This window comes from Canis aureus, chromosome 1, assembly GCF_053574225.1.
Source record: "Canis aureus isolate CA01 chromosome 1, VMU_Caureus_v.1.0, whole genome shotgun sequence".
NCBI classification, from domain to species: Eukaryota; Metazoa; Chordata; class Mammalia; order Carnivora; family Canidae; genus Canis; species Canis aureus.
Genome location: NC_135611.1, coordinates 105,071,479 through 105,085,968, shown reverse-complemented (window position 1 = coordinate 105,085,968; position 14,490 = coordinate 105,071,479). Strand labels below are relative to the sequence as shown.

At 41.9% G+C, this 14,490-nt stretch overlaps 2 protein-coding genes and 1 long non-coding RNA gene across 3 annotated transcripts in view; 2 read left to right on the top strand and 1 right to left on the bottom strand.

Annotated features, from left to right (window-relative positions):
* The window catches only part of LOC144280351 (uncharacterized), a 236,571-nt gene that overhangs the window by 2,354 nt on the left and 219,727 nt on the right, over positions 1–14,490 (top strand). The window lies entirely within an intron of this gene.
* Positions 1–14,490, top strand: part of LOC144324804 (uncharacterized) — a 39,836-nt gene that overhangs the window by 18,504 nt on the left and 6,842 nt on the right. The gene's annotated exons all lie outside the window — the stretch shown is intronic.
* LOC144280454 (uncharacterized) lies at positions 11,559–12,992 on the bottom strand. The gene is made up of 3 exons (XR_013348854.1): positions 12,630–12,992; positions 12,141–12,261; positions 11,559–11,991 (listed from the first exon to the last, which is right to left on the bottom strand). It is a non-coding gene; the product is annotated as an uncharacterized LOC144280454 (long non-coding RNA).

Here is a 14,490-nt window from a genome sequence, read left to right as displayed (position 1 = left end):
CTTTGAGTTTACTGAGCTTGTTGAATTTGCCTCTTTCCACATATGTGTGAAGTAGAAGCCTTTAGCTCTTCACGTAAACTCTCTGCCCCCTTTCACTCCTCTCCTTATGGGGTCCCCTTAATGTACATATCATCCCACTTGTTGGGGTCCCATGGATCCCCAGGCCATGTCCTTTTCCACATTTTTCTTTGGTCTTCTTAATAGGTGATTTAAAACAAAGGGTCTTGGGGATTCCTGGGGGCTCAGTGGTTTAGTGCCTGCCTGTGGCCAGGGGTGTGATCCTGGAGTCCCCGGATCGAGTCCCATGTCATGCTCCCTGCATGGATCCTGCTTTTCCCCCTGCCTGTGTCTCTGCCTCTCTCTCTTTCTCTGTGTCTCTCATAAATAAGTGAATAAAATCTTAAAAAAAAAAAAAAAACAGCGTCTTTGGAGAGCCTGATTCATTCTTCTGCTTGAGCAAGTGTATTGCTCATTCCTTAGTGTATTTATTTATTTATTTATTTATTTATTTATTTATTTATTTATATTTTTTAAAGATTTTATTTTATTTTTTTTGGAGAGAGAGAGAGGCAGACACAGGCAGAGGGAGAAGCAGGCTCCATGCAGGAAGGCAGACATGGGACTGGATCCAGGGTCCCCAGGATTATGCCCTGGGTGGAAGGTGGCGTAAACCGCTGAGCCACCTGGGATGCCCAGTGTATTTTTTTTTTAAAGGTTGTATTTATTTATCTATTTATTCATGAGAGACACAGAGAGAGGCAGAGACACAGGCAGAGGTAGAAGCAAGCTCCCTGTAGGGAGCCCACTGTGCCACTCGATCCTGGACCTCAGGATCATGACCTGAGTGAAAGGCAGAAGCTCAACCGGGGAGCCACCCAGGCATCCTTCCTTAGTGTATTTTTCAGTTCAGTGATTGTACTCTTCGGCTCCCAATTCCTGGTTGGTTGATAGTTCTACTTTGTCTCTTTTGTTTCCATTTTGGTCACACAGTTTTCTGAGATCATTTAGTCACATACCTGTTTTCTCTTCATAGTTAATTCTCTGTTATCCAATTAATAGTTCCTCATTAATCTAGGGTCAGTTTGGGGTATATATTTTGTTCCTGTGACTGGAACACATTTGTCTTTTCTTTTTTTTTTTTTAAGATTTTATTTATTTATTCATGAGAGAAGCAGAGACACAGGCCGAGGGAGAAGCAGGCTCCACACATGAAGCCCGACGTGGGACTCGATCCTGGGTCTCCAAGATCAGGCCCCGGGGCTGAAGGTGGCGCTAAACCACTGAGCCACCAGGGCTGCCTGACATTTTTCTGTTTCTTTGTGTCATGTGATCTTCTGTTGACATTTGTGAATTACGAAAACAGAAAAAAGAAAAAGAAAAAAGGAAATAGAAAAGCAGCTTCTGGGCCCAGGAGTATGTACTTTCTTTGTAGAGGACACACATAATAGTAATCCTGGCACCTGTCACACATATGCTGGGCATATGTCATGTCTGAGTTTTTGTTATTTACACGTTACAAAAGGGCAGTTACTGCTTTATAGCTCATGATATCTTCCTGGCTCTTTCCCTTCAGCCCTATTATCTCTCCATTGTTTGAACAAATGCCCGCCTTTTGTCTGAGCAGCTACCACACTGCTTCCAGAGGGTGTTCTCAATCTCTCTTTTTTCCATGTCATGCATGACAGAAACAAGTTCCTCGGGCAGCTATAATGGAGCCAGATCATTGAACATACAGGCCACTCTTTTGTAAGAGTTTTCTCACAACGTTGCCATGGAGTGACAGGTTGAGCAGTTAGCTGCAAGGAACAAGTGTCAAAAACTTCCTTTGTCTCTCTTTTATGGCCTTTCTTCATTTGTACTTGCCTGGGGATGCTGTGCTCTCCTCATTGGCTTCTGGAGCATTCTAAAAGGTAATTTGGTCCTTTTTTGTCTCATTGGAGGAGCAAAGCCCTAAGTGTTTCCAATTCCTCAGTTGCTGATGTCCTATGATAGGTATTACTTTTGCAAATTAGCATTTTAATGTACATGCATGTGAGCTTAGTAAGTGGAAAAACTTATTTTGTATCTTTTAGTTGTGTCTTTCCATAACACCCTAGGCTTGTTAGCAAAGACAGGCAAAGAAGATTGTTATATAGGAAGATCCAAAAGCTGTGGCCCTGAGTATTTATAATTAATGAATGTCTGGGAAAGGGATGGAGGAGGGAAAAGCAGGAAGGATGTTTCGATGGATATAACCAAACTAGGAAAATCACCCGTAATGAAATCTCAACTACCAGAAGAGGTCAAGGATATAAAACTTTAGGGAGGAAACCCCACCTTACGTGAGTCACATTGGCAGAACGGTATCTTTGAACCCGAGGGCCAAATTCCATTTTCATGCATACCTGTTCTCTGAAAGAACATTTGCAAATTCTGGAAACCCCCCCTAGTCCATCCTGAAAATAACATACAAACCATTTGAAATATAAGATTGGATCAGTCATTCACTGAGACATGTCTGAAAGTTAGACATGGAGAAAGAAAGCTAAGAATTCTAAATGTGGGACGCCTGGGTGGCTCAGCGGTTGATTCTCCTTTGGCTCAGGGCATGATCCCAGAGTCCGGGGCCCGGTCCCGCATCGGGCTCCCTGTGAGGAGCCTGCTTCTCTCTCTGCCTATGTCTCTGCCTCTCTCTGTCTGTCTCTCGTGAATAAGTAAAATCTTTTTAAAAATTCTAAATGTGACTGATTTGGGAAGTCTTTTTCAGAGGGTTCATTATTCTTCCACCAATACATAATCAATCCTTTTTCAATGTCTTTAATTTAGATAAACACGGGGGAGGGGGGTCTTTATTCAGACATCACTGTTTAATAGTTATCACATAATACATAATTTGGAGCAAGTTATTTATCTTTTTTTTTTTTTAAGATTTTATTTATTCATGAGACAGAGAGACAGAGAGAGGCAGAGACACAGGCAGAGAAAGAAGCACGTTCCATGTAGGGAGCCTGTTGTGGTACTTGATCCCGGGACCCCAGGATCACGCCCTGGGCAGAAGCAAGCGCTCAACCGCTGAGCCACCCAGGAGTCCCACGTTTTTTATCTTTATGTGTTATACACTTAGAGTCCTCACTAAAAGCCTTTCTATCTTCCATAATCACTGAGGTGTTTATACTCGAGACAGAACGTTATCAGTGGAATATATTGGGGAGAAACAATAATCAAGGGTCAGGAAACTCAGTTTCCAGATAACTAGTCTACAGTAATACATGTGGGAAAGTCTTTTATGAAAGCTCAAATCTTATTTTACATCATTGTGTCCTCACTGGAGAGAAGACTTACAAATGTAGTAACTCTGGCAAACCTTTAAACTGGTCTTCAAAACTCAGTCAACAGCAGAGATTTCATAATGGGAAGAAATCTTACAAATGTAAACATTGTGGCAAAGCCTTTAAGCACTACTCAAAACTTACCATCATAAGGTAATACATGCTGGTGAGAAGGCTGACCAATGTAAAAAAAAATGCGCAAAGCCTTTAAGCTTTGTTCAGAAGCTACAACTTTCTGAACATCAGACAGTGCCTAATGACAGGAACCCTACAAGTGTAAAGAATGTGGCAAAACATTTAATACATAATGAAAACTATTCGACATGAGATAATACATCCTGTGGAGATACTGTACAAATGTCAAGAATGTTGGCAAAGTCTTCACAGGGAACAAACTCTTACTCAATACAGGAGAAAGCATACTGGATAGAAACCCTAGAAATGTAATGAATGATGAAAACCTTTGTTCTTAATACACACTTCAGAAGAAGGAAGCCTTCATGAAGGATGAAATATTGAAGATGTAAATAATTGTCTAACTATGTAATGGGAATGTGAAATCTAAAATAAATAAGAGGGGATTCCTGGATGGCTCAGCGGTTTGGCGCCTGCTTTGGGCCCAGGGGCATGATCCTAGAGTCTCGGGATCCAGTCCCATGTAGGGCTCCCTGTATGGAGCCTGCCTCTCCCTCTGCCTGTGTCTCTGTCTCTGTCTCTCTCTGTGTGTCTCATGAATAAATAAATAAAATCTTTAAATCAATCAATCAATCAAAGAATTCACTGTAGAAAGCAAAAGATCAGTCTATTTCACACATGATTCTAAATTAGGATATTTATTATGGAGTAAAATCCAAAGTTCAAACACTTAATTACATTTTAGATTTGGACAATGCAGGTATTAGGGGTGTCAACTCTTTCACCGTTGAAAATCTGCTCGTCACTTTTGACTCCCCATACATAAAACCATACCTGTTTATCCATGGAAATAGCCTATTGTTGACAAGAAGCCTTCCAGAACAGGAACAGTCAATATCCCATTCTTAGTATGTTTTCTGTACTATATCTGGCATTGTTTTTTTTTTAATATTTTATTTATTTATTCATGAGAGACCCAGAGAGAGAGGCAGAGACATTGATAGAGAAGGAAGCAGGCTCCAGGCTCCTTGCAGGGAGCCCGATGTGGGACTCGATTCCTGGACCCGGGATCATACTCTGAGCTAAAGGCAGAGGCTCAACCGCTGAGCCACCCAGGTATCCCTATTATGGCATTGTTATAATAATGTAAGCTTGAGAAAAGAAAATGTTAAGGAAATCATAATGAACAGAAAACATGTTTACAGTACTTCAAGAAGTACGTATCAAGAAAACTTATGTGTAAGTGGACCCATACTGTTCAAACCCACTTATTCAAAGGTCAGCTGCACTTGCTAATATGCCTGAAAGGATCGAGAGAGGATGGATGTCTGGGGAGGGGTATTAGTGTGTCTTATTTGCTTTTGACCATATTTGAGAGTTTTTGCATGGCAAATAGTATTGATTTGACTCTTAAGTCATCTCGTGTTGTGCCTTTATTGCGTGGATGCATTCAAGGTGATTTGATTGTGGCTGTCTCACAGACATGAGGGGCTCTTATTTGGTGGGGAATTCATTCATGCCTACTTTGCATAGACGATGAAGGAGACTATGGTTTACAATTTATGAAGAAAGTCCACATGGAGATGCTGTTTGTGGGTCATGAGGAAGAGTGACCTAAATCATGATGAAGTAAGTGTTCAGAGAGTCATCATTTACATTAAAGTAAGAGAAGGGTGCCTGGGTGGCTGAGTTGCTTAAGCATCTGTCTCTTCAGTTCAACTCAGGTCATGATCTGGGAAGTTGGGATGGAGCTCCATATTGGGCTCAGTGCTCAGCCCTGTCAGCTGGGGATCTTTCTGTCCCTCTCCCTCTGGCCCTCCCTGCTAATCTCCCACATGTTCTTTCTCTCTCTAAATAAATGGATAGGGATGCCTGGGTGGTTCAACGGTTAAGCATCTGCCTTCAGCTCAGGGCATGATCCCTGAGTTCCAGGATGGAGTCCCACATCAGGCTCCCTGCAGGGAGCCTGCTTCTCCCTCTGCCCAAGTCTCTGCCTCTCTCTGTGTGTCTCTCATGAATGAATAGATAGATAGATAGATAGATAGATAGATAGATAGATAGATAGACTTAAAAAATAAATGGGTATCCCTGGGTGGCGCAGCGGTTTGGCGCCTGGCTTTGGCCCAGGGCGTGATCCTGGAGACCCGGGATCGAATCCCACGTCGGGCTCTCGGTGCATGGAGCCTGCTTCTCCCTCTGCCTATGTCCCTGCCTCTCTATCTCTCTGTGACTGTCATAAATAAATAAAAATGTTTAAAAAAAAAATTTTAAAATAAATAAATAAATAAATAAATGGAGGGCAGCCCGGGTGGCTCAGCAGTTTATCACCACGTTTGGCTCGGGGCCTGATCTGAAGACCTGGGATTGAGTTCCACTTTGGGCTCCCTGCATGGAGTCTGCTTCTCCCTCTGCCTGTGTCTCTGCCTCTCTCTGTGTCTCTCATGAATGAATAGATAGATAGATAGATAGATAGATAGATAGATAGATAAATAAGCTTAAAAAAATAAATGGAGGGCAGCCCGGGTGGCTCAGCAGTTTATCACCACGTTTGGCTCGGGGCCTGATCTGAAGACCTGGGATTGAGTCCCACTTTGGGCTCCCTGCATGGAGTCTGCTTCTCCCTCTGCCTGTGTCTCTGCCTCTCTCTTTCTCTCTCTCTTCTCTTTGTGTGTGTCTCTCAAAAATAAATATAAATAAAATCTTGAAAAAAGAAGATAAATGGATAAAATAATTTTTAAGATATAAGGAACATAAGATAAAGAAACATCCTGAATTTTAAATAGTTTTACCAAGGAGCACCCGGGTGGCTCAGTGAATTAAGCATCTGATTCTTGGTTTAAGCTCCGGTCATCATCTCAGGCATCATCACCATAGTCTCCTCATGGGGTGGAGTGTGTTGGGGATTCCATCTTTTTCTACGCATCTCGTGGTCACTCATTCTCTCTTTAAAATAAATAAAGAATCTTTTTTTTTTTTTTTTTTTGGCTTTCTGACATCAAATTCTTTTATTTTTTATGTTTTTAATTCTTTTTTATTGGAGTTCAATTTGCCAACATATAGCATAACACCCAGTGCTCATCCCATCAAGTGCCCCCCTCAGGGGGGCATCCCCCAGTCACCCCCCGCCCCCCGCCCACCTCCCTTTCCACCACCCCTTGTTCGTTTCCCAGAGGTAGGAGGAGTCTCTTGTGTTCTGTCTCTCTCTGATATTTCTCACTCATTTTTTCTCCTTTCCCCTTTATTCCCTTTCACTATTTTTTATATTTCCCATATGAATGAGACGATATAATGTTTGTCCTTTTCCGATTGACCTTTTTCACTCAGCATAATACCCTCCAGTTCCATCCACGTCAAAGCGAATGGTGGGTATTTAAATAAATAAACAATCTTAAAAAAATAAATAGATTTGCCAATTGCTGTTTAAGGAGACTATGCTGGCAGTTCATTAACATCTGGATGTATCTTTATATTAGCAGTTGGTAGAAGTCAAAAATATTAGTTATCCCGTTCAAATAAAGAGATTTCACAGACGTCTGAGGAAATTATACTTAGCTATTCTGTAAAGGGTATAAAATTATTGTAAGTCCACTTCGACTCCATACTTGGTCTCTATTTATTTATTTATTTATTTTAAAGATTGATTGATTGATTGATTGATTGATTTATTCAGAGGGAGGCAGAGAGGCAGAGACACAGGCAGAGGGAGAAGCAGCCTCCATGCAGGAAGCCAGACATGGGACTCGATCCCAGGTCTCCAGGATCACACCCCAGGCTGCAGGCGGCACTAAACTGCTGGGCCACCGGGGCTGCCCTGGTCTCTGTTTAAAAGGCATTGAGAGGGACGCCTGGGTAGCTCAGTGGTTGAGCGTCTGCCTTCGGCTCAGGGCGTGATCTGGGGGTCCTGGGATTGAGTCCCACCTCAGGCTCTGTGCAGTGAGACTGCTTCTCCCTCTGCCTAGGTCTCTGCCTCTGTCTCTGTGTCTCTTATGATTAAATAAATACAATCTTAAAAAAAAATAAGAAAAGGCATTGAGAACAGAATTCACAGAAAATTACCTCTGAGGAACAAGAATGGTTCTTGAATGCTTATAATGGGTATTTTGACTAAGAATCATGGTGATGTGGCAGTGGTGTCTTTAGAGTGCATTTGAAATTATATGTTTTAATTAGTAACACTGGATGGATTGTAATGTGTTAACAGTGATCTGGAGTGAAGTTTTTTTTTTTTTTTTTAAGGATTTTATTTATTTAATCATGAAAGACACACACAGAGAGACAGAGAGACAGAGACAGAGACAGAGAAGAGAGGCAGAGGCACAGGCAGAGGGTGAAGCAGGCTCCCTGCAGGAAGCCCAATGTGGGAACCGGATCCCGGGTCTCCAGGATCATGCCCTGGGCCAAAGGCAGCGGTAATCCGCTGAGCCACTGGGCTCTGCCCTGGATTGAAGTTTTATCCCATACCAACCATAGCCTGCCCCAACTTCATCAAGGTTGTAGGTAAAGAGACAGGAACACAAAGTATACTTGACCTTTGTGCTATGTGAGTTTGAACACTGTGTAGGTCTACTTATAGCGAGATTTATTTATAGTACAGTATTGTAAATGTATTTTCTCTTTCCTCTGCTCTTCTTAATATTGTCTTTTTTTGAGCATCCTTTGTTGTAGTATTATCATCTGTAAAATAACATGTATATTCATTGACTTTTTTTCTTTAATGAGAGAAAGAGAGAGAATATGCAGGGGGAGCAGTAGAGGGAGAGGGAGAGCAGATTTGGGCTCGATCTCAGGACCCTGGGATCATGACCTGAGCCAAAGGTAGACGGTTAATAGACTGAGCCACCTAGGCATCTTTAATGGACTGTTTTTGATTAGGTTTCTGGTCAACAGGAGGCTATTAAAATTAAGTGTTAGAGAGTCCATATTATACATGGATTTTCAACTGCATGGGTGTTGGCACACTGAACCTCTGCTGTATTCAGGAGTCACCTGTATTTGTTAGAGCAGTGGGATGCTATGACTAATAATCTTTTTTCCCTGTGGTCTTAAACCTCAAATAATTTGAGGTTATTTTGTTTTTAAGATTTTATTCATTTATTCACGAGACACACACACACACACACACACACAGGCAGAGACCTAGGCAGAGGGAGAAGCAGGTTCCATGCAGGAAGCTCGATGTGGGACTCCATCCCTTGATCCCAGGACCCCAGGATGATGTCCTGAGCAAAGGCAGAAGCTCAACTGCTCAGCCACCCAGGCGTCCCTATTTGAGGTTATTTTCCCCAAGTTTATGTGATGTATGTTTTCCTCCTTATATTATACTACTGCTAAAGCAGTATGATGGGTTTTTTTCCTTTAAGATTTTATTTATTTATTTGAGTGAGAGAGAGCACAAGCAGGGGGAACAGCAGTGGGAGAGGGAGAAGCAGACTCCCTGCTAAGCAGGGAACCCGATGTAGGGCTTGATCCCAGGACCCCGAGATCATGAGCTGAGCTGAAGACAGAAGCTAAATCACCTGAGCCACCCAGGCACCCCAGGATGATGTTTGTAATAAGGATGATATAGATGTATTATTGAGCGTGTGGCTAAATGATTTCTTGATAATGCTGTGTTGGAATGCATTTTGTATAATCACACTGCCTGCAGGGGCTTTGAACGGACCCTAGTTCTACCCAGTGGCAAATAACACTAGATAAAAGGCCCCCAAGTCACAAGTAAAGGTAACTTTTGATAGGACTTCCTCTATAGTGTTTGTGAAAGAGCTGTCTGCTGGCAGTATTTAGCATAAGCTCCCCTTAGAGAAGATCCCTGCACAGTTAATCTTACTCATTTTGGTTTGATTTGCATTCTAGATTTAGCCCAGGAACTCGAAAGCACTCCAACCATGGACTCGAAACATGGCATCTGCCCCACTTCTTGGTCATTTTCTCTGCCTGCAGTCAATCTTGAACCCTTCATGCTGTCTCTCAAGGCATATTATTTACATCCTCCAGTACCTATGAGTAGTAAACTTTATTTCCCTTTCTTTGTTTTCTTTTATTGAACCTTGGCTCATCATCCAATGCCCAGGGGTCCTACTTCAAAACTGTTAACTGAACAAAGTCAATACACATATAATTACAAGCCATATCTACAGAATTTTCTTTTTTTTTTTTTTTTTTTTCTTTTTTTTTTTATTGGTGTTCAATTTACTAACATACAGAATAACACCCAGTGCCCGTCACCCATTCACTCCCACCCCCCGCCCTCCTCCCCTTCTACCACCCCTAGTTCGTTTCCCAGAGTTAGCAGTCTTTACGTTCTGTCTCCCTTTCTGATATTTCCCACACATTCCTTCTCCCTTCCCTTATTTTCCCTTTCACTATTATTTATATTCTCTACAGAATTTTCGAACGCTATTTTTCTTTGTTTATGTTGTTTTGGTGAGCATAGAGAAGACAACATTTATGGGTTTGGTATCCACAGAATGCAAAGTGTTATATTAAGTTAAAGATATGGGCAGCCCAGGCGGCTCAGCGGTTTAGCGCTGCCTTCAGCCCAAGGCCTGATCCTGGAGACCCGGGATCGAGTCCCACATTGGGCTCCCTGCATGGAGCCTGTGTCTCTGCCTCTCTCTCTGTCTCTCTCTCTCTCTGTGTGTGTCTCTCATGAATAAATAAATAAAATCTTTTTAAAAAACGTTTTAAAAAAAGCTAAAGATATATCTCTTTTTTCTTTTTAAGATTTTTTTAAATTTATTCACGAGAGGCAGAGAGACAGGCAGAAGCAGAGACATAGGCAGAAGGAGAAGCAGGCTCCTCAGGAAGCACGATGTGGGACTCGATCCCGCAAATCTGGGATCATGCCCTGAGTCGAAGGCAGATGTTGAACCACTAAACCCCCCAGGGCATCCCAAGATATATTTCAGAATAGTAGAGTAACTAGGAAGAAGTACCTGTGTGTATATGTGTGGGTATACCTATATCTCCAGAAGGAAAGGGAATATTGGGGCAAAGAAGGTTATTTTCAAACTTCATGATTTCCTAGTAAACAAAAATGTTTACTAGATTCCTGATGGGAATAATTTTCTATACGTTGCGTTGAATTTATTTCTCCTAAATTTCGTATGCCTTGGTTTGAAAATCTCTCCGGGCAAATTGTGTCTCATCTACTTACCTATTACTCATGTAGGATCTACTCTGTTTTCCTTGTTTTGAATGTTCAGGAACTGTTGCTTGTATGTCTTAGGGATTTTAAGAATGGTTTGCATGAAATGACATGGTGTTCAAAAATTCATCCGAATGTGGGAGTAATTTCTCACTGAGCATATTCAATTCCATGTAGTTTAATTGCTACATTTCATTTCTTCCTTCTTAATTGGAGAAGAACGCTAAGTGCGATTTCTTTACTTACTATTCTTTTCCCTTCTTGGAAGTGACATCATCCAAGTTAGTCACTTTCGTATAACAGTTTGATTTAGGTGAAAACGTGGAGACTTCATGAGTCATGGGATGTTTTAACATTCATTTGAAGAGACCAAGTTGGGACAATGCTCGGGGTGTGGTAGATGTTCTAAACATAAGAAGACAATATTTTATTGGGAGTGATGATGCAGCCCAAGGCGAGATGAAAAATATCTAGGCTAAAGAACCGACATGAATTCTTCATGGGGGGGAGAGACTGCCTGTCCAAGTCTGCACTACTGACTGTAAATTTAGAAAGACAAATTTTACTTGTTTTGTTTCCAAATCATTCCCAGTTTTTCCATGTCTTCCTCTCCTTTATAGTGTGTGGCATCACAGCTGTCCTCCTTTTGTATCTTATGGAGACCCCATTGTCACTGCTCTCTCCCTCCCACATAAGCCACACAGGCTGTTGTAGGTTCTTAGGAGGAGCTTTACTTTTTTTAATTGAGTCGGAAATGGTTGGTAACTGGATCATTTGAGGCCATATCTGAGATTTAAATACTATGCTGTCACCACTTCCTTGGTAGACCGGGAAGCACATCAGTGGGCCACAGGACTACTTCAGGCATTTGGTACCAAGAGTTGTGAGGACAGATAAGACATGCTAACGGTATCCTTCGAGAGGGAGAGAAGGCTTAGTGAAAGCAAGTATGAACAATTTAAGGGATTTCATTTATTTTTTTTTTCAAGGTTTTATTTATTTATTCATGAGAGACACAGAGAGAGGCAGAGACACAGGCAGAGGGAGAAGCAGGCTCCATGCAGGGAGACTCGGACCCGGGTCTCCAGGATCAGGCCCTGGGCCGAAGGCGGTGCCAAACCGCTGAGCCACCCGGGCTTCCCAAGGGATTTCATTTATATGAGAAAGGGACACAGAGAGAGCATGCAAGAGCTTGCAGGAGTCGGGGGAGGGGCAGAGGGAGAAGGAGAAGCAGACTCCTCAATGAGTGGGGAGCTCAGTGTGGGGCTCGATCCCATGATTCTGGGATCAAGGCAGATGCCCAGACGACCATACCAACCAGGTGATCCTGGACAACTCTTGAAAGGTGGGGAAGTTCTGGTCGGGAGCTCTCTTTGGTCACTGCAATGTCTTAAGTAGCTTCTAGTGATGAATAAAATGACAGAGATGGGGACTTGAGGAATGTGGTGATTTTCTGGGATTCAAGGCAGTCAGATCCATTCCACATGAGTTCATGAATTCCCTGGTGGTCCTCAGACCTAGCTGCTATTGGGTGACATAGATAACTATACCTTTCCAGGTGCAGATGTGGGAGTGGGTGGAGAGAGGATACGGATGATTAAACATTTTGGGCATAGGTTTAAGGTGTCATCTGGCAGAGTCGATGTTGATGATGAAGAAGGCTTTTGGATACTAATAGGCAGAAGAAGAAACACTGATATCCCAGGTATATAACCCCCACATAGATCTGCTTCACTATACATGTTTGACATTCCAGGGATGGTGACCCACGGCTGGCACAACCTCCCTCCCTCACTTCCACTCAGCCCCATGATCAATCTAGTCCTGTGTTCTTGACTGTGTGCAAAGCACTGCATATCTTAGGAGCAGGTCACCAGTCATGGATGCTTCAAATGGCCCACCCAGTTTTTAGTCTTGATATCCCTATGTGGTTTCACAGCCCATGCAGTCCTTAACACCCTTCCTGATCTGAGTGGAAAGAGGATTTTTATCAGTTGTCAAAACTGATAAAATAAAGTTGGGTATCATGTTATACTCACATTTTAAAGTGGTTCCACTGAAGGATAATGACTCATTCAGGAAAAGCCATCCTCCCCAAGGCACAATGCCCACGGTGTCATTGACCTACTCTGGGCTCTTTTCTTCTTGGGAGAAGAACCCTAGTTCTAGGTGGTCCCCCACAGTGGGGCACTGTGCTGGCCCATGGAGAAGTGTACTGTGGTCATAGGGAAACGACTCCACTTAACCTTCTGATGCTGTCCCTATTGATCTTTGTAGTCCAGGGGGTGTTCAGCATCACCCCTGAGTCCTGAGAATTGCCCAGTGATGTCTTATGTGTATAGTTGCTAGTTGAGCTTATTATGAGAAGTACAGAAGTGGGATCTACCTATGTCACCATCTTTATGATGTCAACCCTCTGTGATGAATACTTTTATATCTCGTGAGGTAACAATGAATGTCTTACTACATACATGTATGTATGTGTGTATATGTTTATATGTGTATATAAATATGCACACACTGATTATGTGTTATTGATGAGATAGAATGGAGTACATTTAGATACTTTACAACATTATGAAGAAGAGTGACAGACTCCTTCAGTGTTAAAAATTATTCGACATCATATTTATTTTTGCCATGCAGCATGTTTAATTGGTTATCACACACGGTGTTGTTTTTTGTTTAGTTTTTTTCCAATTTCATCCTCACGTTTCAGTTACAACTCTAGGAAAATTCCAATGGAATATATTCAAGCAAAGTTTAGTGTTACCAGGAACATTTAGTTTATATATGTTTTTTTTTTATAATTTTTTTTATTTATTTATGATAGTCACAGAGAGAGAGAAAGAGGCAGAGACATAGGCAGAGGGAGAAGCAGGCTCCATGCACCGGGAGACTGACGTGGGATTCGATCCTGGGTCTCCAGGATCGCGCCCTGGGCCAAAGGCAGGCGCTAAACCGCTGCGCCACCCAGGGATCCCCAGTTTATATATGTTTAATATTCTAATGGAGATGTTGGGGTTTGGAATTACCGTGTTTTTACTTTACACTCTATCCGCTTAATTTTTTTGTGTTTTCCTATATGAATTTTAAGAAAATAATTCTATATTTCCTTCTTTTTTTGTGAATATTGTATACTCAGTACCATATTGCTTTAGCTATAAATTCATGCATGCCATGAAAATTTAGTCACAGTGGGAAGTTCCTTCCTAACTTTAATTTCAACTTGTCAGCATACATTATGACACTTTTATTTGTGTATTTGTTTGTTTGTTTGTTTGTTTGATTAAAGACTTTATTTATTAGAGAGAGAAAGAGAGAGAACAGAGTAGAGGGAGAGGGAGAAGCAGACTCCCTGCTGCTGAGCAAGGATCCTGGGGCCCTGAGATCATGACTTCTGCCAAAGGCAGATGCTTAACCCACTGAGCCACCCACCTGACACTGATCTTTTAATATACATCTCTTATTCTTGGACATTTTTTAAAAGTAAAGTCACATGTGGAGATCGTAGGTGAACAGTTCAGTGGGATTTCACAACCGAATCCCATCTCTATAATCCATTGAGCCCAAGAAACTTTATTTTGTTTGTCCTCTAAAATTCCCCTTGAGGTCCTTAGTAATTTTCCCAAAAGCTCAACACTCCTTTAACACGTAAGGAATAGGTGCCTGTCCTCGTTTTTGTACTTTACGTGAATGTAATCAGGTGACGGGAACTCTTTTGTAATTGGCATTTTTTTCCTTTCTGTCTCTTGCCTGTAAATTTATGTATCACTGCATGTTGTTGTGCACCATTCATTAGAGTTGGATGGATCCAGTTCCATCATGTGAATATCAACTGACTGCATCGTTCTAGTATTAATATGCAAGTGAATGGTTCTCAGTCTATGACTGTCATGA